The sequence below is a fragment of the Microcebus murinus genome, chromosome X (assembly GCF_040939455.1).
Source record: "Microcebus murinus isolate Inina chromosome X, M.murinus_Inina_mat1.0, whole genome shotgun sequence".
NCBI lineage: Eukaryota > Metazoa > Chordata > Mammalia > Primates > Cheirogaleidae > Microcebus > Microcebus murinus.
Window position 1 is genome coordinate 71273924 of NC_134136.1, and position 21751 is coordinate 71295674.

Genomic DNA, 21751 nt, shown 5'->3' on the forward strand with positions numbered 1-21751 from the left:
AACACCCCACTGACTGCACAGGACACACCCTCCAAACAGAAAACTAATGAAGAAATAATGCACTTAAACAAAACTCTAGAACAATTGGGTCTGGCTGACATTTACAAGACATTCTACCCCAAATCCACTGAATATATGTTCTTCTCATCAGCTCATGGGGCATTCTCTAAGATTGAGCACATCCTAGGACACAAAGTAAGCCTCAAGAAATTAAAAAAAAAATAGGAATCATACCATGTATTTTCTCAGATCACAGATAAATAAAAATAGAGATTAACCCTATCAGAAACTCACATTTCTACAAAATAATGTGGAAATTAAACAACCTTCTTCTAAATTATTACTTCATAAATGAAGAAATAAAGATGGAAATAAAAAAATTCTTTGAACAAAATGACAATGGAGAAACAAGTTATCAAATCCTCTGGGACACAGTTTAAGGAGTACTAAGAGGAAAGTTTATTTCCATAAATGCTTATAACCAAAAGGCAAAAATATCAAAAATAGAAAATCTAATGAATCAACTGAAAGAGCTGTAAAAAGAAGAAACCACCCTAAACCCAGGAGAAGAAGTGAAATTAACAAGATCCCCAAAGGCAATCAAAGCAGCAACAAAAATAAATAAATGGGACATGATGAAACTACAAAGCTTCTGCACAGCCAAAGAAACAGTCATGAAAGTAAACAGACAACCTACAGAATGGGAGAAAATTTTTGCATCCTACGTATCCGATAAAGGGCTGATAACTAGAATATACTTAGAACTCACGAAAATCAGCAAGAAAAAAGCAAATAACCCTATTAAAAAGTGGGCAAAGGACTTGAACAGAAACTTTTCTAAAGAAGACATAAGAATGGCCAACAAACATATGAAAAAATGCTCAACATCCCTAATCATCAGGGAAATGCAATTCAAAACTACAATGAGATACCACTTAACTCCAGTGAGAATGGCCTTTATCAAAAAGTCTCCAAATAACAAATGCTGGCGTGGATGTGGAGAGAGAGGAACACTCCTACACTGCTGGTGGGACTGCAAACTAGTTCAACCTCTGTGGAAAGCAATATGGAGATACCTTAAAGCGATACAAGTGAATCTACCATTTGATCCAGCAATCCCATTGCTGGGCATCTACCCAAATGATCCAATGACACTCTACAAAAAAGACACCTGCACTCGAATGTTCATAGCAGCACAATTTATAATTGCAAGGCTGTGGAAACAGCCCAAGTGCCCATCAATTCAAGAATGGATTAATAAAATGTGGTATATGTATACCATGGAGTACTATTCAGCTCTAAGAAACAATGGTGATATAGCACATCTTATATTTTCCTGGTTAGAGCTGGAACCCATATTACTAAGTGAAGTATCTCAAGAATGGAAAAACAAGCACCAGATATATTCTCCAGCAAACTAGTATTAACTGAGTAGCACCTAAATGGACACATAGGTACTACAGTAATAGGGTATTGGGGAGGGGGGGTGGGGGGAGGGGTATATACATACATAACGAGTGATAGGTGCACCATCTGAGGGATGGTCACGCTGGAGACTCAGACTTGTGGGGGGAAGGGGGGAAGGGCATTTATTGAAACTTTAAATCTGTACCCCCATAACATGCAGAAATAAAAAAAAAATAAAAATAAATAAAATAAGATTTATCATGTCAAAAAAAAAAAAAAAGTAAATGAAACTGAGAAGAGGGAAGCTATACAGAAAATTAATAAAACAAAAAGTTGGTCCTTTGAAAAAATATACAACGTTGACATGCCTTTGGCTAGGCTAATGAAATGCAGAAAAGGGAAAGCTCTAATAAGCTCCAAGAGGAACAAAAAAGGAGATATCACAACTGACCCCAAATAGATACACAATATAATTTATGAATACTACAAAAAGCTTTATGCACACAAACTGGAAAATGTGGATGAAATGGACAAATTTCTAGAAGCACACAGCATCCCTAGGCTCAAACAGGAAGAAATAGTATTCCTGAACAGACCAATATCAAGAGCCAAAATATAAATAGCAATTAAAAATCTTCCCAAAATTAAAAGTCCTGGGCCCAGGTGGCCCAGGTAGTGAATTTTACTACACTTACAAAGAATAACTGGTGCCTATCTTGCAGAAATTATTCCACAACATTGAGAATAATGGAAACCTCCCCAACACCTTTTATGAAGCAAACATAACCCTGATACCTAAAACAGAAAAGGATGCAACAAAAAAGAGAACTACAGACTAATATCCATTATGAATATAGGTGCAAAAATTTTAAAACATCCTGGCTAACCGAATCCAGATGCTTATCAAGAAAATAATCCATCATGACCAAGTGGGCTTCATCCCAGGGATGCAGGAATGGTTCAACACACGTAAATCTATTAATGCAATTCACCATATAAACAGAAGCAAAAAAAAAAGACCAGATGATTCTTTCAATAGATGCAGAAAAAGCTTTTGACAAAATTTACACCCTTTCATGATAAAAATACTTAATAAAATAGGTATAGAAGGGACATACCTAAAAATGATACAAGACATATATGACAGATCCATAGTCAACGTCATACTGAATAAGGAAAAATTAAAAGCATTCCCACTTAGAACTGGAACCAGGTAAGGCTGCCCACTATCTCTACTTCTAGTCAACATAGTGCTGGAAGTCCTCGATTTAGCAATGAGACATAAAAGTGGACTTAAAGTTTTCCAAGTTAGGGCAGAAAAGATAAAATTTTCACTGTTTGCTGATGATATGATATTATATTAGGAAAATCCCAAGGATTGAACTAAGAGACTCCTGGAATTGATAAGTGAATATAGTAAAGTCTCAGGATACAAAATCAATACACAAAAATCAAAGTCATTCATATATGCCAACCTCAATAAAATTGAAATCCAAATCAAAGACTCAGTACCCGTCACAATAGCAACAAAGAAAATAAAGTGCCTAGGTATATACTTAGCCAAGGAGGTAAAAGACCTCTACAGAGAGAACTATGAAACGTTGAGGAAGGAAATAGCAGAGGATGTAAATAGATGGAAATTCATACCATGCTTGTGGGTCGGCATACTGAACATTGTAAAAATGTCTATACTACCCAAATTTATCTACAGATTCAGTGCAAAACCTATTAAAATCCCAACTTAATTCTTCTTCACAGATATAGAAAAAACAATTTTACTCTTCCTTTGGTACCTGAGAAGACCCTGAATATCAGAAGCAATTCTAGGCAATAAAAACAAAATGGGAGGTATTAATATGCCAGATATCAAACTATACTACACAGCTGTAGTAATTTAATCAATGTGGTATTGGCAAAAAAATAGAAATATTGACCAGTGGAAGATATCTGAGAACCCTGATATTAATCTATCCTCTTATAGCCATCTAATCTTTGACAAATCAGAAAAAAACATACACTGGGGAAAAGAATCCCTTTTCAATAAATGGTGCTGGGAAAACTGGATAGCCACGCGTAGAAGGCTGAATCAGGATCCACACCTTTTCACCTCTCGCAAAAATCAACTGACGTTGGATAACCGACTTAAACCTAAGGTATGAAACTATTAGAATTCTAGAGTAAAATGTTGGAAACATTCTCTTAGACATTAGACTAGGAAAAGATTTTATGAAGACTATCCCATAGGCAATCACAGGAGCTACAAAAATAAATAAATGGTACATGATCAAACTAAAAAGCTTCTGCACAGCAAAATAAATGGTCATGAAAGTAAACAGACAACCTACAGAATGGGAGAAAAATTTTGCATCCTACACATCCGATAAGGGGTTGATAACTAAAATATACTTAGAACTCATGAAAATCAGCAAGAAAAAATCAAACAACCCTATCAAAAAGTGTGCAAAGAACATGAACAGAAACTTTTCTAAGGAAGACAGAATAATGGCTATCAAACATATGAAAAAATATTCAACATCTCTAATCATCAGGAAATGCAAATCAAAACTACAATCAGGTATAAATCATTTGCAGTAAGTATGACCATTATCACAAAATCCCAATACAGTAGATGTTGATGTGAATGCGAAGAGATGGGAACACTCCTACACTGCTAGTGGGACTGCAAACTAGTCCAACCTCTATGGAAAGCAATATGAGTATACCTTAAAGCGATACAAGTAAATCTACTATTTGATCCAGCAATCATCTACCCAAAAGATCCAGTGACACTCTACAAAAAAGACATCTGCACTCAAATGTTGATAGTAGCACAATTCACAATTGCAAAACTGGAGAAACAACCCAAGTGTCAATCAATTCATCAGTGGTTTAATAAAATGTGGTATATTAATAAAACCTGGTGTACCATGGAGTACTATTAATTAAATGTATGATTAATAATTGTGTACGATTAATAAAATGTGGTGTACCATGGAGTACTATTCAGCTCTAAGAAACAACATTGGTATAGCACATCTTATATTTTCCTGGATAGAGCTGTATCCCAGACTACTAAGTGAATGATACCAAGAATGGAAAGACAAGCACCACATATACTCAGCAGCAAACTGATATTAACGGAGCAGCACCTAACTGGATACATAAGAACTACATTAATTGGGTATTGGGTGGGTGTGAGGGGGGAGGATGGGGCGCATATACACATACATAATGAGTGAGATGTGCACCGTCTTGGGGATGGTCACGCTTGAAGCTCAGACTTGTGGGGGGAGGGGGAAAGAGGATTATTTGAAACCTTAAAATTTGTACCCCCATAATATGCTGAAATAGAAAAATAAATAAATAATCACAGATGATAAAAACAAATGGAAAAATGTCCCAAGCTCATGTATTGGAAGAATTAATACTGTTAAAATGTCCATATTTCATGAAGTGATTTACAAATTAAATGCATTAACATCAAAATACCAATATCAGTTTTCACAGAAGTAGAAAATACAATCCTTAACTTCATATGGAACCATTAAAGAGCCTGAATAGCCAAAGCAATCCTAAGTACAAAGAACAAATCTGGAGGCATCACATTGCCTAGCTTCAAATTATACTATAAGACAACAGTAATGAAAACAGCATCGCATAGGTATAATTTTAGACACATAGAGCAATGGAACCCAATAGAGAACCCAGAAATAAAACCATATGGCTAGGACTAACTGATCTGCCACAAAGCAGATAGAAACATACAAAGAAGAGAATGTCTTTAAAACAGGGGCATGAACAACTTCATAAAATCTTACTAAAATATCAAATAAGATGAATAAATAAAGAAATCATTAGGTTTTAGATTATGGATTTCATTTCTAACCTTAGTACATTAATTTTTGTAGACTGTTAGGCAGCAGCCAGATTTAGGTGGGTGGAAGAGAGAATGGGACGTGCTATGGTGGATAAAGAAAGCATAAGCAACTTTTTCCAGAATTTAGGAGAAGGCAGAGAGAGTAATAACAGAGGGGATTTGACAAATAATAACTTTATTAAGTTGAAAAATACTGCTGAATACTGAAATGCGGATGGAAAGCAACAAGTATACAGAAAAAAGTTAAACATGTAGGAGAGACAGGATAAAATATTCCTAAAAGGTTTTATAGGAGATGAGATCAAGAATACATATGGAGGAATTGGCTTTTGACACGAGGTGGGATACTTCTGTGGCAGAGGCAGCACATCTTGATAGTTTATACTCATGCTTAGGATCTGAAGGCAAGCTGCTGTTTTCAAATCAAGACTCTTAACCTTTTCTATATAACTTCTGACAAATTAATTAATCTATCCATGCTTCCATGTTTTTACTGTTAAATGGAGGCAGTAATTATAGTATTGAACTGCAATAGCCAACCCCCAGGCCACGAACCGATGAATGGCTACTGGGACATGGCCTGATGCGGACCTGGTCCCCTCAGCTGTGGAAAAAAAATGTCTTCCACTAAACTGACCACTGGTGCCAAAAAAGTTGGGGAGCACTGGATTGAACACACAAGTTTGTTGTAAATATTGAAAGAAAATTATTCAGTTAATGTCTGTGCATACACACACAGGCATAACCAATGCTAACATAGCACCTTGCATTATAAAGCACTAAGTAAATTTTAGGCATTATTATGTAACAGGAGGGAAGAAAGCATGTATCTATGCATTGCAAACAGACCAGACTAATTTGAAATCTGAGGTCATTTATTTACTCTCTAAATAGTCTTTACGTGTTATGTTAACCTCTCTAACAGTTTTTTTTTTTTAAACTTAAATATAAATCACTTACTTTGTCAGGCTGTGATGAATATTTTGTATCTAAAGCAGTGCTACTCAAACTGAGATCCGAGTACTCCTGCTGATCCAGGAACTCTTTGATTTTGGTTTGTGATGAGTACAGAAATTGAGAAGAAATGTTAAAAAAAAAATTACAGCAAATTTTGTTTCTTGAATTTAATAATTTAAAAATTCAGTTTGAACCATGCTTTTGTTTTTCTATATCATTTTATATTAATATATTTATTATATTTTATAAAATCCATCGTAGATTGAGACAAAAACTGTTCCTATAGTAAAGATAATTTAAAAAGTGAAGATCTAAAGCACAAGGCATAATGCCCTTCTTTAAATGGATATTGAGAAACTCACATGTATGACTTTCTGAGAGTGTGCATATGTCTGTGTGTAAAAAAAAAAACGATAAATGCAGAATATAAAAGAATAATGAAACAACTGCTTCCTTGTAGATATTTAAAATCTACTATTTCTAGAGTAATCCAAGTGGGTTACATACACACATGAAATAACCAAGTAATTGTTAAACAGCATATGAACCTGGTCAAAATTATACTACTTAAAATACACTACCTGACGAAGCAATCAATGCCCACTTTTGAGAGGTTACATAAGAAAAAATACATCAATTTGGTTTGGAATTGGAATAGAATTTTAAGATTGCTTAAACTTGAATTTATAAAATTGGGGCGATTAATTAAGTTATTCATTCAACCAGTCTTTATCAATAAATCACTATGAGTCAAGCACTGTGCTGCTGCCAAAAATATAGCAGTAAAGAGAACAGTTATGGTTTCTATCATTGAGTTTATATCTAGGGTGGGAAAAGAGTTAAAATAAAACACTATAAATTACACTTTTTGAGGTGGTGATAGGTGCCATGCTGAAAACATAGAAGGGTAGTTTGGAATGTTATTTTACATGGGATGATCAGGGAAACACTCTCTTAAAATGAAGATTTGCATAGAGACTCAGAAGAAATAAGGAAGTTGTCCATGCTGATATTTGGGAAAAGTGTGTTGCAGAGAGAAGGAATAGCAAGCAAAAAGGACTTGAGTTAGAAGCATGTTTGCCACTTTTCAGGAAAGCAATGGGACCATTGCACCTAGAGAAAAATGGTTGAAGAGGACAGAGGTTAAAGATGAGGTCAGAGAAATAGTGGGAATGCAAATCTGTAGGGCATTTTAGGACAAGGTAGGGCTTTTGTTTGGCTTATGCTTTTATTTAAATTGAAAGCCATTTGCAATTTTGAGCACAGGCATCACATGACCTATATTTTTTAATTTTTAATTTTTTTTAAATTTCAGATTTTTATGGGGGTACACACATTTTGGTTACATAATTTGCTTTAGTGAAGTTTGAGTCAGAGTTATAGGTGTGTCCATCACCCAGATAGTGTTTATTGTACCCATTAGTTGTATATTTACCAATCCCCTTCTCTCCCCTCCCATCTGCTTGATTTCCATTGAGTTTTATTTCCATATGCACACATAAGTGTTGATTGATTAGTTCCAATTTAGTATGACATGCATGTGCTATTTCTTTTTCCATTCTTGCAATATTTCACTTAGAAGAATGGGCTCCAGTTCCATCCAGGTTGCTACTAAAGATGCTAGATCACCATTTTAAAGACATTTCTGTTTTGGAACATGGAGGAAAGCAAAGGAAGAGAAAAGAAGACCAGTGAGAAAACTATGCAACAGTCCAGGTGAGAGATTATGTATAAATAAGAGCAACAAGATCTAGGTTGGAGTGTCAGCAGTGATGAGAAGTAACATTTTTTTTTCTACCATAGAAATCTTTCTATAATTTCAACCTAACTTATTTCTCCAGTGTCAAATCCTATTACATCTTATTCAATGATAATAATATAAATAATAATAGAAACTAGTAATTGAATGCATACTATGTTCCAGACACTTTTCTAACCGTTGAAGAGACATCACGTTTTTCATATGCCTTGTGTTAGACTACCATGTATAAGACTGTTCCTGTCCCATGGGATTCTAATCTCTGTGAAGATAAGAGCTATGTCTCATTCATTTTTACAAACCCTGCAGTATGTGGAATAGTGCTCTGAACATAATATTTACTCAATAAATATTTGCTGTTTTGGCTCTTAAAGATTATGAGATTTATGAAATTCTCCACACCCAGCAAGTTAAAGAAGGTGGTCTTGGTGGAAAATAATGTGAACCCAAGAAAATGGGGGATTGTTATCACAATACAGTTTCACAATGTTCAATAATTGACACAGGATACTAGTTATTTCACCATTTTTTCTTCCTAATAGTCTCTGCAATAGCACCATATAACTCTCCTTCATAGCACTTAACACAGTTACAATTTTATAATTATGTGACATTTTATTCAATGTTTGGATCTGCCATAAGATTGAGAAAGTGAAAATAGACTAAGAACATAAACCAAAAAAAAAAAAAAAAAAGAAAAAGAAATTCCATAAGAGCAAGAATCAAAACTGTGTTTTCAACATTTTGTCCTCAGGCCTAACACAGCACCTGGCTTATAATAAGCATTTAATATTCATTAACCGAATGGAAAAAAGGTAATAGTAATAGACTTTTACTGTGCACTAAAATATTTTCCAAGTACTTTACATATATTAACTCATTTCATTTTCAACACAACTCTAAGAAGATACTAATATTATTTTCATTTTATTGCCTTGGATTAATTTTATTAATTATTTAATATTAGTGAGTATATATCTTTGCTAATTATTAATTAATGAGAATATAATTAATATGCTAATTTTACTATCTTAAAATAAATTAATTAATATAACAGTGATGATCATTAATGAGGAGAAGGTATGCCCATAGCATCACCCATCATCACCAATGTGCACATATGCAGCCGACCACCCTTCCCTTACTCACAAACACACACACACACACACACACACAGCCCACAAACCAAAGGTGATTTTTCTCCTGAGTATAGCAAAAACTCCTAATTTAGGCCATTTCCTTATAAGAACTTACTGAATTGTTTGCTTTTCAGCCAATCCATTGTTTCATCGATGTGATTCCCAAAGCAATGGTCTGAGTTTATTCAACCACTTAGCATATTTGATTAAATTGATAAAAATTTATTTTTCACAACTTATTGAGGTAGCCTAAGAATATTTCAATCAAAAAAAATATATGCTTATGACCAAATTTACAGGTCAAGATCCCTTTCAAATGTATCATAATTACCTATGAATTCAGCTCTTTTTTGCCATTAGCAAGGTAATGCTTTACCCTTGGATATTCATTTTTTCACATATTCATTCACATAATTAATCTCATTGAATAATGAATGTATTTAATTAGATGTCTATTAAATTTTTATAATGAGAATGAATCATAAGGTTCATTCTAAATAAATAGAAGTTCATGCTATCAAAATACATAGCTGTTTCAGTAAATCAGTTTCATATCTATATTGGTGAACAACATTGTAATTAAAGTACAATGTGGCACTTTTAGGTCAGACTATGAAATTTGTGAACACAAAACTGTATTTGTACATTTAAACTACATAACTTAAGGAACTCTTTTCCTACTTAAAGGAAAAGAGAGGAAAATGGATTGCTTTTCCCTTTTAGTTCTTATAGATGGACAGTATTAATCATTTCATTTTCCTAAGAGATGACATGCTGAATATGTAAGTCAATGTGACACAAATAATTAAGCTCAATAAAAAACCTGCTGGCATTTTAAAATCATTTGGTAGTTTATTGTTAAGATACTATTGTTGTTGCCTCGACTGCATGTTCACAGCCAGTTTGGTTTCTTGTGACTCAAGGAAATAGTATTCCAGCTCACAGAAATCCCAGGCCAGGGAGGGCTTTTTATCATTTTGCTACCAGTTATTTTGTTCTCATAACAGATGTGTCACCCTCAAATCAATGGCTTGGAGTTACAGGAAAGCAGAATTTATGTTTAGCTCAAAGAATGTTCATTGCCCATGTCTCTCACTCCCTCTTACATCCTCCATATAGGTCTGTCCAATAGTGAAAGTGACATGGATATTAGCATCTTTTCAAGTTGATATGTTTAAGCAGAGGCTGAATTTGTGAAAAATCATCCATGTGAGCTGTTGTATGGTATATTTTTTCCCTGGATGCAGAGTTAATCTAAATGATTTGTAAGATTTCAGCAACTATATGAATTATTATTTGAAAGGTCCTGAGAAGCACAAATTTATAAAATATATCTCACAATGACCATTGTTTTGGATATTTCTTTCTAATAGTTTGTTGATATTTCAAAGTAACAACTTATCATTTGAGCAGGATAGGATGTTCTTCCTAGTTCTATGGTTCAAGAACATGTAAATACTTTTCCATCCATAGAACATAAAGAGTGAATGTCAGAATCAGTCTGAAAATAATTTTGAAACATACTCCACTAACCCATCTCCTCTACAATGCTGGCCAAATTTCCTTTGGGAACTCATGAAAATATAGCATCTAGATATATTATCAAAGTTATTAAATACAGAAACCCATAATATATAATAGTAGACAGGCTATTTGAAATCAGGGTTATTCTTAAAAATATTGACTTATGTACATTGCTAATTATGAGACATCTTCACACATCACAGTCAAATCCTTTCATCTGAAATTAAGGTGAAGAATTTCAGTAAAATATTTTTCTATATATTTACTGTATTCCTTTCTTTAGCAGTCTTTTAACCAAATGAAACAATTATTTTTATTCCTTTTCCTTGTACCCACAAAGACATATTTTCAATCTTAAAAAAATTCTGTTCATATTTAAAGGAAACAAAGGACTTGACCAATACTGAAAGAAGTGACTGAATTTCATGAATTATTTCACTGGTATCAACTTTGACATTATTGCTTCATTCATTAAAAAATCAATTACTAAATTTCTACTTAAAGAAAACTTAAGGGTAACTGAGACTGAAACAAATTATTGTATTCTTAAGGTAAAATCAGCTTAACATCTAAGCAATGAAAATTGTGTTTTTACAGTTTTTATTGCTTTGTTCTATCTTTTTCTCTCATTATTTTCAATTAGGATATGTGACAAAATGTTCAAGAAATTTAATGTCTATGAATTACTGTAAAGAAAAAGCACTTGGAACATTGAAAATGGCGGAGTAAAGGTAACCCCCCCTCCCCCGGACTCCTGCTCCCAGAGAAGTAGACACAGATCTTGGTCTCCTACACGTGAGTGGATCTCCCCGCTACAAGGACAGCATCGAGAATCCACAGAGGTTCAGCGTGGGATTCTCATAAAAGGAAAATCAAGGTGATCGGAAGATAAGATTGCATTTTCAGGAGAGTGCAAAACACACAAAAGGGCATGTGGGAGGGCATCGGCCTGCCGGGCCAGGGGGTGAAGTGGGATCAGACCCACAGGAGAACTCCTTGCTTCCCCATTGGCCTCCACACCCACCCATTCAGGGACCTGTATGAAACTGGTGCAAAATCACTGCAGGAGAAGAGGATGCTGAAGAGTGCAGTCAATAGTGTAAAAAATCTGTGAACTCCCCTGAGCCCCATGCTAGGATGGCTCCAAGACGGGAGTAAACTAAAGTGAGCTGATATGGGGCAGTTAAATGTCTTGCCTCTGGTAACCAGAGGGGTCATCTCTACAGAGCTGTTCACCAAGTTGGGGACTCTAAGCTGTAACTGCCTAGGGTGAATAATACTGCACAGGGTGGGTCAGCAAGAGTGAGAGCTATGGTTGAAGAGGAAGTCTGGCAGGTGGCATAGAAGAGCCTACGGGGCATCCTGTTGACCCAAACTCCCAATCCAGAACCTGCCACATCCTAAAGAGTCACCCCCAGTACTGGTGCCCTGCGAGTGAGCAAATGGTCACCACTGAGAGGGTCCACAGTCCAGCCATCATATGGTGTAGCAGGCAAGACCCCATCCCCCGCCCAGCCTAGAGTCTCTCCTGGCAAATTCCACCCCTACACAATCTGCGATTGGCTCGCCAGGTTTGGCTCAATCAACAAACTACTGAGAAGACTAACAGCCGAGGGGAGTTAACAGCCACTGGGGCACCGGGGTGCAGGTCAGACTGGGGAGCTACCTCCTCCCCCCAGCCCACATCTCTCCTGCCCAGAGTGGTAGGATGACGCCTGGAGGTGAGGCGAGACAAGAAAACCCACTCTCCCCCAGATCTAGGGAGAACCCGATAGACCTGTGTAGTGCACACAGTATAAAGACTGTGGTTCCCAGAACAGCTCACGTCAACCAGTTGAACAAAAAGCTGGGATTGGACCTCCTTCCTGGGAAGGAGCAGGCTCCACAAGTATCTATCCCCATCAGGGGAACCTTCCAAGTGTGGTGGAAGTGCTCCCCCAAGTGGGTGATAAAGAAACTACAGAAGAGAGTACACGGGAGCTCCAGCAATTGATTCAGAAAGGGAGGGCTTAGCGGAAAATCTCTGGTAATTCACAAAATCAAACCAAAAATACTCCCCCTAGGAGGTACACCAGCTCTCAAGAATCGGAGACAGAACAAACCCAAAACACTAAAATGACAGAAGAAGAATTCAAAATTGGATTGTAAGAAAGCTAAATGATATGCAAGAAAAAATGGAAAACCAACACAAGGAAACTACAAAAAAGATACAGGATTTGGAACAAAGATTCATTAAGGAATTGGACATCTTGAAGAAGAATCAATCCGATATCCTGGAAATGAAGAATTTATTCAGGGAAATTCAAAACACAGTGGAAAGCCTCAAAAATAGGTTGGACGAAACAGAAGAAGGTATCTCACAGATTGAACACAAACCTTCAAAACAAATAAGTTAATCACAGAGTTAGAGCAGAAAAATAAGAGACATGAGCAAAGCTTAAAAAATTGTGGGATTATACGAAGAAAAATAACCTGGGGGTCCACTGGATTCTGGAGAAGGGGGAAGAAAAAAATCCAAGGGCTGGACAAGACATTTGAAGAAATAATTGAGGAAAATTTCCCAGGTCTAACCAGTAACTTAGAAATAGAAATACAAGAGGCCAAAAGGACTCCTGGGAGATACAATGCAAACAGAAAAACACTATGACATGTAGTCATCAGACTGACCAAAATACCAACAAAAGAGACCCTTCTACAAGCTGTAAGATGAAACAAGCAAGTTGCATACAAAGGAAAATTGATCCGAATAATGTCAGATTTCTCAATTGAAACAATACAAGCAAGGAGAAACTGTGGCCCCATTCTCACTCTTTTGAAACAACACCCAGCATAGAATCTTGTACCCTGCAAAATTAAGCTTTATATATGAAGGAGAAACTAAGACATTCTCAGATAAGCAAAGTCTGACAGAATTCACCAACAAGACCAGCCCTACAAGAAGAACTCAAACCACTGTTATGCATGGAACAGCATAATAAAAACTCATGAATATAAAAACAACCAAAACCAAAAGATTAAAGGCCAGATATTACAATGGCTCAAGAGAGAAATCAAAGCAACAACGTCCAACCCAACAGAATGAACAATAATCTATCTTACCTGTCAGTTCTCTCAATAAATGTGAATGGCGTAAACTCTCCACTCAAGAGATATAGGCTAGCTGAATGGATAAGAAAATACAGGCCAAGTATCTGCTGTCTTCAGGAAACACATCTAACGTGCAAGGATGTATATAGAATAAAAGTAAAGGGGTGGAGATCAGTATTACAAGCAAGTGGAAGCCAAAAGAAGGCTGGTGTGGAAGTTCAAATCTCAGATGATTTAGTTTTTAAACCAACAAAAGTAGTGAAAGACAAAGAGGGTCATTATATAATGGTGAAGGGCACAGTTCAACAAGAAGAGATAACAATTTGAAATATATATGCACCCAACTTAGGTGCACCCAGATTCTTAAAGCAAACCTTACTGGATCTAAGCAAATTGATTAACAGCAGCTCCATAATCACTAGAGATTTCAACACCCCAGTGACAGCACAGGACAGATCCAACAAACAAAATTAATAAGGAAATAACGGACTTAAACAAAACTCTAGAACAATTGGGTCTGACTAACATTTACAGGACATTCTACCATAAAGCCATTGAATATATGTTCTTCTCATCAGCTCAAGGGACATTTTCTAAGATTGAGGATATCCTAGCAAACAAAGTAAGCCACAAGAAATTTTAAAAAATGGAAATCACACTAAGTATCTTCTCAGATCACAGTGGAATATAAGTGGAAATCAACCCTAACAGGAACTCACATTTATACATAAATACGTGGAAATTAAACAACCTCTTACTAAATGATTATTTCATAAATAAAGAAATCAAGATGAAAATAAAAAAAATTCTTTGAAAAAAATGACAATGGATAGAAAAGTTATCAAATCCTCTGGGACACAGCTAAAGAGGTACTGAGAGGAAAGTTTATTTCCATCAATGCCTATAACCAAAAGTCAAAAAGATCACAAATAAACAATTTATTGAAATGACTCAAAGAGCTGGAAAAAGAACAGACCAACCTCAAACCCAGAAGAAGTGAAATTAACAAAATCAAGTCAGAACTAAATGAAATTGACAACAGGGAAGCTGTACGGGAGATTAATAAAACAAAAAGTTGGTTCTTTGAAAAAATAAACAAAATTGACATGTCTTTGCCTAGGCTAATGAAAAGCGGAAAAGAGTAATCTCTAATAAACTCCAAGTGGACAAAAAATCAGATATCACAACTGATCCCTAGGAGATACAAGAAATAATCTACAAATACTAAAAAAACCTTTATGCACACACACTGGAAAATGTGGAGGAAATGGACAAATTCCTAGAAACACACAACCTGCCTAGGCTAAACAAGGAAGAAATAGAATTCCTGAACAGACCAATATCAAGAGCCAAAAGAGAAACAGCAATTAAAAATCTCCCTAAAAGAAAAGTCTTTGTCTGGATGGTTTCACAACCTAATTTTACCACACTTATAAAGAAGAACTGGTGCCTATCTTGCAGAATTGATTACACATCAAGAAGAATGGAAACCTCCCTGACACCTTTTATGAAGCAAATATTACTCTGATACCAAAACCAAAAAAGGATGCAACATAAAAGAAAACTATAGACCAATATCCTTAATGAAAAAAGATGCAAAAATTTTCAACAAAATCCTACCTAACCGAATCCAGAAAACAAAACAAAAAAATAATCCGTCACGACCAAGTGGGCTTCATACCAGGGAAACAGGGATGGTTCAACATATGTAAATCTATAAATGTAATTCACCAAATAAACAGAAGCAAAAACAAAGATCACATGATTCTTTCAATGGATGCAGAAAAAGCTTTTGACAAAATTCAACACCCCTTCATGATACGAACACTTAAGAAAATAGGCATAGAAGGGACACACCTAAAAATGATACATGCCATATATGACAGACCCATAGCCAACATCATACTGAATGGGGAAAAATTGAAAGCATTCCCACTAAGAACTGGAACCAGACAAGGCTGCCTACTATTTCCACTTCTATTCAGCATAGTGCTGGATGTCCTGGCTACAGCAATCAGAAAGGAAAGTGGAATTAAAGGTATCCAAATAGGGGCAGAAGATATCAAGCTTCCACTGTTTTCTGATGATATGACATTATATTTAGAAAACCCCAAAAATTCAACCAAGAAACTCCTGGAACTGATAAATGAATTTAGTAAAGTCTCAGGATACAAAATCAATACACAGAAATCAGAGGCATTCATATATGCCAACAACAATCAAATTGAGAACCAAATCAAAGGCTGAATTCCCTTCACCATAGCAACAAAGGAAGTAAAGTACCTAGGAATATACTTAACCAAGGAGGTAAAGGACCTCTACAGGGAGAACTATGAAACACTGAGCAAGGAAATAGCAGAGGATGTAAACAGATGGAAATCCATACCATGCTCGTCAGTCAACAGACTCAACATCATTAAAATGTCTACACTACCCAAACTGATCTACAGATTCAATGCAATACCCATTAAAATCCCATCAGCATTCTTCACAGATATAGAAAAAAATAATTTTACACTTCATTGGAATCTCATAATTGTGGGGAGAGTGGGGAAAAGGGCATTATTTGAAACCTTAAAATTTGTATTACCATAATATGCTTAAATAAAAAAAATGCAATTCTAGCCAACAAGAACAAAATGGTAAATATTAATAAGCCAGATATCAAACTATACTACAAAGTTGTGGTAATTAAATGAATCTGGTATTGGCAAAAAATGGGAATATTGACCAGTGGAACAGATACAAGAATACTAATATAAAACCATCCTCATAGAATCTTTGACAAAGCAGACAAAACTATACACTTGGGAAAATAATGCCTTTTGAAGAAATGGTGCTGAGAAAACTGGATAGCCACTTGTAGAAGGCTGAAACAGGACCCACACCTTTCAACTGTCACAAAAATCAACTCACGCTGGATAACAGACTTAAACATAAGGTATGAAACTATTAGAATTCTAGAGAAAAATATTGGAAATACTCTCCTAGACATTGGCCTAGGTAAAGAATTTATGAAGAAGACCCCAAACGCAATCACAGCAGCAACAAAAATAAAAAAATGGGACATGAACAAACTAAAAAGCTTCAACACAGCCAAAGAAACAGTCATGAAAGTAAACAGAAAACCTAAGAATGGGAGAAAGTTTTTGCATCCTACACATCTGATAAGGGGTTGATAACTAGAATATAGTTAGAACTCACGAAAAACAGGAAGAAAAAAATCAAACAACCCTATCAAAATTTGACCAAAGGACATGAACAGAAACTTTTCTAAAGAAGACAGAAGAATGGCCAACCAGCATATGAAAAAATCCTCAACATCTCTAATCATCAGGGAAATGCAAATCAAAACCACAGTGAGATATCACTTAACTCCAGTGAGAATGGCCTTTATCAAAAAGTCCCCAAACAATAAATGTTGGCATGGATGCAGAGAGGTAGGAACACTCCTACACTGCTGGTAGGACTGCACACTAGTTCAACCTCTTTCGAAAGCAACGTAGGGATACCTTAAGGCCATACAAGTGGATCTGCCATTTGATCCAGCAATCCCATTACTGGGCATCTACCCAAAAGATCCAATGACACTCTATGAAAAAGACACCTGCACTCGAATTTTATAGTAGCACAATTCATAATTGAAAAGCTGTGGAAACAACCCAAGTGCTCATCATTCCAAGAGTGGATTAATAAAATGTGGTATTTGTATACCATGGAGTAGTATTCAGCTCTAAGAAATAATGGTGATATAGCACATCTTGTGTTTTCCTGGTTAGGGCTGGAACCCATACTATTAAGTGATGTATCCCAAGAATGGAAAAGCAAGCACCACATGTACTCACCAGCAAACTGGTATTAACTGAGCAGCATCTAAGTGGACACATAGGAACTACAGTAATTCGGTATTTGATAGGTGGGTGGGGGAGGGGGGCAGGGATATACATACATAATGAGTGAGCTGTACATCGTCTGGGGCATGGTCATGCTGGAAACTCAGATTTTTGGATGAGTGGGGGAAAGGGCATTTTTGAAACCTTAAATATTGTACCCCCATAATATTTTGAAATAAAAAAAAAAACAGAAAGTATTCATTCAGGACATATCATGCTTTGGAAAATCTCAACTATATTTAAATAAAATAAAATTTAAGTTGATACATAGTTTTCTGGCTGTGAATTATAAGGCTTAGCTTGCTTCTGTTCCTATTATTTGATAACAATTTAACATATATGTTGTTTATTTATGAGTGTCAAACTTTTTAAATTTGACTTTCATATAGTTCTTGTGTTTTAATAAATGTAACCTCTCATAGCAAATTTGAAGAAATTTGAATTAAGCAGAATTTATACTGGTAACATCTTTGTACAAGTATGAGAGTTCATTTAAAAATGTATAAACCGATTAACTTTCTTGCTATCTATTATTTAATATACACTGTGTAAAAAATTGATAATCTAGTATAATATCACCCTGAGAAAAAAATAAGAGGTCTTGATTAGATTATGTTTAATTGTAAAGAAATATGTGTATCACATTAGGGATGAGATAAGCCTACATAGACATTGCACGAAAGGTCTATAATTACCAGTGGCCTATGCGATATTTAGCTTTCCTGTGCTTGCGCTGAATTAGCTAGACATGTCTTCTGACAGATTATTTCAGCTCCTGGCTTGCTTTGTTTTAAATTAATATCTTTCCACTTTAGATAAGGATATGAGTTTTATAGCTCAAAATGTTATACACTGTGTCTCAGTATATATAGAGTGTTACATAAATAAATTTAATTCATGGTCTATGATTTTATTTTTAAACTTTCTTTCATTAAAAATATAAAAATATATTAAATCACCCCATATCTATATATGATTGAACTAAAGCAGAACAATCAGAAGGAAATAAGTAACATCATATGTAATCTTGAGGTATTAGGGTATTATTTATATTATGAATCACTTACTCATTTATTTCATTTAACTATCTCTTCGATGAACATGACTTCTGTGCTTTTTGTATCCCTAACTTGAAGAGTGTGTCATGTTCCACTCAATGTGTTCTCACTATTTGCCTCATTTGTTGCAGTGATTAATATTCTAATTGCAGTACCTGCTACATTTACAAATGAATATACATTTCTTTCATTAAAATATATATATTATACAACAACTGAAGGGCACATAACAACATTTTAACCTTCAACTGGTCATTGAAAGAAATGATTGCTATGAGTAATATAGCTAAATAACAGAATAATAAATAGAAAAAAATATTGAACCAGTCACTTGGCATTGCTCAAAAAAAGCTTTATTCTTTGAATACAAATTTTATTTTTCAATGAGTTATTTTTATAGCGTAAACCCAGTTGAAAGGCTGTACATGTCCAGTGGAAAATATTGAAGCTAAAGGAAATGTGTCCGGAAAGGCAGAATTATTTAGGAATGTTTTCTCCATTCTCACTTCTGTCAACACAACCATGAAAATCAGGGAGGTCGAATTTATTATGTATAATGTAAACTTTTGCAAATTACTTTTATAAAGCTTTTATTTTTATGTCATGGTTTGTTAAAATCTGCACATAAAAACTATCAATAGATTATTTCCAAAGTATGTTTTTTAAAGCTAAATTTTTAATATGATGTAAATAGATCAGGAGGTTAGTCATATTAATCTGTGTCATAATATGCAAAATGATGTTATCATACAGAAGTTTAATAGCTTGAAAGTCAACATTAAAAAATTCAAGTGTACAGAGTAGCAACGACAGGATCTTTAGTGAGGATATTTGTGAATGACTTCAAGTAATTTAGAATCAAATAAATTTATTCTTTTCCACTCAATGCCACTTAGAATATACAAATTTAGGTAAAAAATAGAAATGGCTCTATGACAACACATATAAGAACAAATTTTTCCACATTTTTATTCCATAGAAGAAGTCTTTTATTACTTAGAGTTCAAAAACAGCAAATTTATATTCCAAATTCATTATGTAATACTAATAGCATTATGCAAGATGCAATTATAAACACAATTGATTGAATTGTGCCATTGTTTCAGTGCTTTAATGTTTTAAAAATATTTAAAGACAAAAGAATAAAGTATCTCAAATAATACCTATACAGAAAAAATAAAGAGAGAGAGCAAAAATTTATATAAAATACAATTAACTTCTACTTAAAAGCATTAGAAAACTATTGAAGAAACAAGGACCAGAAGGATCAAGATTCTGGAGAGAAGAGGAACAGTAATAAGAGGTGAGCTTACAATCAGTAGATGTTTTTACCTCAGGAAGATTTTGCCCTTGATGGACTGTGGGCAAAAGGCTCAAAGTCCAGTCTTTGCTCAGAGTAATTGCTGAGAAATAGAGATGCGACCAATGTAAGAAAAGTGTTTGCTGGTATCAACAACCTAGAGAGAAAATTGAAAGTATTAAGGCACAAAATCTCAGTAAGAAGGGTATAGCAGAAGAGCCTTACATACATATCAGTTTATCCTCAAAAAATTCACCAAATTCTAAAGCTACAATTAGCAGGATATTGAAAAGCTATGTGGAATCCGCTTCAAAGAGGGAAAGATTTTAATTTTTTTCCCATTTAGAGTGATATTAGCAGTGGATTTGTCATAGATGGATTTGATAAATTTAAGGTATGAGCCATCTACGCCTATTTTGTTAAGAGTTTTTATCATAAAGGTGTGTTGGACTTTGTCAAAGGCTTTTTCTGCATCTATTGACAGAATCATATGGTGTTTGTTCTTGATTTTATTTATGAAGTGAATTGTATTTATAGACTTGCATATGTTGAGCCATCCTTGCATCTCTGTAATAAAGCCCACCTGGTCATGGTGAATTATTATTTTTTTTTGATATGTTATTGAATTCTATTTGCTAAAATTTTATTTAGGATTTTTGCATCTGTATTCATGAAGGATATTGGTCTGTCATTTTCTTTTTCTGTTGTGTCCTTTCCTGGCTTTGGTATCAAGGTGATATTGGATTCATAGAATGAGTTAGGAAGGATACCATCCTTCTAAATGGTGTGGAATAGTTTCTGTAGCATAGTATGAGTTCATCTTTGAATGTTTCATAGAACTTTGAAGTGTAGCCATCTGGCCTGGGACTTTTCCGTTTGGGGAGGTTTTTAATTGCTGCTCCAATTTCTGAACTTGAGATTGGTCTGTTCAGAGATTCTGTTACCTCCTGGGTGAACTTAGGGAGGTTCCCAAAAGAGTATAAGACATTCTATTATAAAGACATCTGCACCTGAATGTTTATGACAGCACAATTCACTATTGCACAGATATGGTGTGACACAAGATATGGAAAATGGGCTCCACATCTACTCGCCATCAAATTGGTACTGACTGATTAAAACTATGGTTCTCAAATGGTGGTAATGTTCACCAGGGATTCAGGAGTTGGGAATATCCACATCTTAGGGATGTGGTGAGCATTGTGGTGGGGGGAAGGGCATACCTCTAACCCTTCTTAGGGAGAGGCAAAGATATACAATATAACCAATATATCAAACACAAACAAAACAAAACAAACAAACAGAAAAAACCCTTTTATTGGGTGGCGGGCAGGCAGGAGGAGGAGAAGGATGTATACTTACATAATGGGTGCAGTGTACACCACCTGGGGGTTGGACATGCTTGAAGCTCTGGCTCGTGGGGGATGGCAGGGGCAATATATGTAACCCTAACAATATGTGTACCCCCATAATATGAGGAAATAAAATTTAAAAAACGCTAAGCTGAGGTCCTCTGTAATATGGTGTTAAATTTTCTGCAATTTACTTTTGCTGAGGAGATAAAAAAGAAAAACTCAGGAGCAGCCAGAGAAATAAATCCCAGTTATTATACCAGCTTCTTAGTTAAAAGGTCCAGACTGTGTTGTACTGCTGTTGAAAGTCTACACCTTGGCATCAATGTCAAACCAGAAGTCTACCAACCCTTACCAAAAGTGCAATAAAACTTCTATTTTACTCAGTATGCATGCAG